We start from the raw sequence: 3,890 nt of genomic DNA on the forward strand, positions 1-3,890 counted from the left end.
AACCGCCTGCTGTAAGCACTATGCTTCCTTTTTATCTTTGATATCTTTAAATTGTTCAACTTGTAAACTTCCTTTTGTTTGTGTATAAACAGGGTGATGATCCCTTCTGGAAACAGAAATCCGCAGATAAAGCGGCAAAGCCATCCCGTCCCAAAACCAAAGCCGTCAAGTGTACCTCAAAGCGGAAAACAACTGACCGGATCAACATGGAACTTGATGAAGATGCAGATGATCCGAAAGTTGAGGTAGAACTTGACTCACTTGGCTCCCTTTTCGTGCACCTCATTAACAATGATCTTTATCAGGAGGACGTAGAAGGCAGCCAGGCTAATGATGTAGAGGCAATTACCCTTTCTTCCAGTTCAGACTCTATGCCAACCCAAAAAACTCGTCAAGCGGTCCGGAAAGTAAGCTTTTCTCATCCTCTTGCTTACTTGGATCCAACATTTATTTTGAAGACGCAGCAGCATGAAGCTTGCCGGACAACCCGGCATAGCGGCCAACAGGTCACTTCGGCCGGTTTACCTGATACCCCGGTTTGGAAGCGCCGATCTGAGGTCTCTCCCACTTCTGACAATTCTTATCCCAAGGCAGGTTATTTCAGACAACCTCTTAATCCGTCCGATTCAAATTATCAGGTGACACCTCCCTCATCTTCTGGCAAGTCAACAGCAACCCAACTCCCTCCTCTTAAAACTGTAGCTGGGTAAGCCTTTAAATCCTTTCTTCAAACGCGTTGCAAATCTTGAATAAGATGCTAAACCTCTTTTAATTTTGTTTGCAGAGCCAAAGCCAGACCCAGCAAGAAAACTCTGGTCAATAATCCGTCAGAAGACCAGGCGGTTTTTAAAGAAGAGCAAATAGATGAACCGGACCAAACTCGTGAACCGGAGGGTCCTCATCCTGAAGCTACCTTTTATGAACCGCCCCTTCAAGACCAGAATATTGATGAACAACCAGAAGTTGATCCTGTTGTGCCTGACACTGAATCGGCAGCTCCAAACCGAGCTAGTCCGGTGAGAGATACTGATACTCCATCATCACCTGCAAAAACTACTGAAGGCCAAGGAGATGATGTTATCATTACTGGCATGGGCCACAGCTCTCCTGGCCATCTTGTAATCTTGGCCAAACATAGCGCCAAAGAAGAGCGTGCTGCCATGGAGAAGGGTAAATGGAGCACTGATTTGTCAAGTTATGCTCATCTTAGCGCTGAAGAACTCCATTCCGGTTTTTTAAACCGTCTGCACTCAAACCGAGATTATGAGGCCGGTTTGGTAAACTTGATGAAGGAACGCTATGAGGTATTTTCATATCCCTTTATTTCTTGATTCTAAAGTTGAAACACTATCCCAAGTAGCCCCCAAGGGCCGTTTTATGATGTTAATCTTAAACCGGGACTTTGTAATACTTTTAATCCTCTCCTGCTGACCCTCAAAATGTCAGGTCCTTAGCGAAAACAAACCCGATACTTTACCAATGTAATTAATTAGCTTTCCTCAGTGTAGCCCCCAAAGGCCGGTTCAGCTTTGCGAGGTAATCCGGGTCTTGAATCCATGCGTCCGTTTTGAACAGATGTACATTAGCCCCCAAGTGTCAAGGATAATGCTTGCATTGTTCTGGAGACTTATAAAAGATGTATTGGTGATAGAGAAAATAGGCATCAGCCCCCAAGTACGAAGTGCATAATTTGTTATAAGCTTAGTACTTAGAAAATACTTATCCTGTTGTTGACATATCTTCGCTGTTATAGGCCGAGCTAAGCAATAGAGATGCCTGAACTGCTGATTTGCAAGAGAACGTGAAGTCCCAACAAGCAGAGGCTATGAAAGCCAAGGAGGAGCTGACCAAAGCCCTGAAAGCTATGGAAAAGCTAAAGGAGTCTTTTAACAAGGAACGTGCTGACTGGGAAACCAAAAAAGCCGGTTTAACCAAAAGAGCTGAGGATGCCGAAGCAGCCCTGAAGCCAGTTGTAGATGAACTAACTGGTTTGAAGCGGCAAATCAACGCCATGACGTCCACTGTATTTGGTAAGTATCTCCTTATGCTGTTTGTCCAATTCATGAGATCGTATTGTTTACCAGTTGGGCTGATATTAAACCATGACAGGCACTCGCATTACTCATCTGGGCGCTGATATGCGGATGAAGCTTAAAGCGGCTTACACCTTAATAGAACAACTTTACTCTGGATCCCAGCGTGCTATATGCACTGCAGCCTACAATAAACCGGCACCAACACTGATAAAGGAAACCCTTGAGAAGCTGACCATGCTACCATCCCGGATTACTGAACTGAAGAAGGCAGCCGCAAGAGCAGGAGCGCTGACCGCACTAATCCGGGCCAAAGCATGGATTCCGGATCTCGAAGCGGATGACATCATTAAAGGATATCCAGGTGTGAAGGAAGACGGTTCAAACTTCGACAATGATGATCTCCGAAGGCTGACAAAGGAGATGCGGCCAATAGCCAGCAAACTGGCAGAAGACACAGATTTATCTCATTTCCAGCCGGCTTATGACGCTGAAGGGAAGAGACAGCCTGCCGAAATCCATGAAGTCGAAGAACTTGTGCCTCCAATCCGTAAGCATACTTACGCTCCTGACATTAACCCCTCCAGCCTTATCCATGAAGAAGCCATGTTTCAAGCTTTAACCGGAATCGATTGGTTAACGGTTTATTTCCAGCGTCTGGGGAGGGATGAAGAAGAAGTGATTGCACCAAATGATCCTCAACCATCAAAACGTCCAGACGAAGCATCTTAAACCGGCCGCCGGTTTACCAGCTATTGTGTGCAACTGCTTAGAAACAATTATTCAATTGGAGCCGTTTTGAAGCTTCTTCTAATAGGATAGCAAAAAAACCCTTTATCTGTCATGCCATCGAGCATGTTTTGTGGTGCTTTGACATTATGAGAACTTGCTCCACTTTTGGAATTCATGTATGCATAATCCTTTATGTTCCTGCACATGAAAACTATGATATACCTCGTTGGCTGACCAACTGCTTGTATGGTAGAGGTAAAAACATTAATCCGGAGTGTTAATAACTCCTGGCCCTCTTGCCGGTTCATGTAGAAATCATATTGGGCTAAAAAGCCGTTGAGTTGTTTGTATAAGAATGGTGACATCTAGTCAAAACCAGACCGGAGCAGTTTGCTACCGGTTTGGAATCTGATCATGTACTGACAACTAAGCATTGAAAGTCAAGCCGGGTTTGTAATAAACACCGGTTTATCAGAAAATATTCATAAATCCCTTACCTAAAGATGTTAAAACAACAAACACAAAAGAAATATGCCAGGCTTTTCATGGGCTCCCAGGCCCTAAATTGAGGCTTTTCATGGGCTGCCAGGCCGCTGAGTTAAACCATTTTGCAAAGCCTTTTAAGATGGACCTCAATCTTTAACCAATCACCGTTTTAACTTTGACAAGTTTAGGGTCCATGGGATTGACTTGTCAAACGTTCGATGGGTCATACCAGGTTTACCTAGACGGAGTGGCTTACTTAAAGAGGCAGGATAATCCGGGGTTTTAGGTGAATACACCTGGCTTCCAAGCCTGGCTTGATAGCCTATTACAAGGGTTCAAAACTCATTGTTCTTTTAGAAGCAAAGAGCCCCCAGGTAACATGTGAGCTGTGCTCGGTGGTTACCTATGTTTGAGCTGTGCTTAATGCAACAGACCCTCTTTGGCTCCACATAATTTCCTTTTGGCTTAACGCCTATCAAGAGGTATAGCTATGGTGTGATATCAACCAAGCCCCCTAGTGATATCCCTTTGTGGTATTTAAACCGATCAAGAGGTGTAGCTATGGTTCAGATATGACCAAGCCCCCTAGTGATTGTCTTTATATCCGTGCGGCTGCAGAGACCGGTTTAACAAAACTCC

Source organism: Triticum urartu, chromosome 3, assembly GCF_003073215.2.
Source record: "Triticum urartu cultivar G1812 chromosome 3, Tu2.1, whole genome shotgun sequence".
Classification (NCBI taxonomy): Eukaryota; Viridiplantae; Streptophyta; class Magnoliopsida; order Poales; family Poaceae; genus Triticum; species Triticum urartu.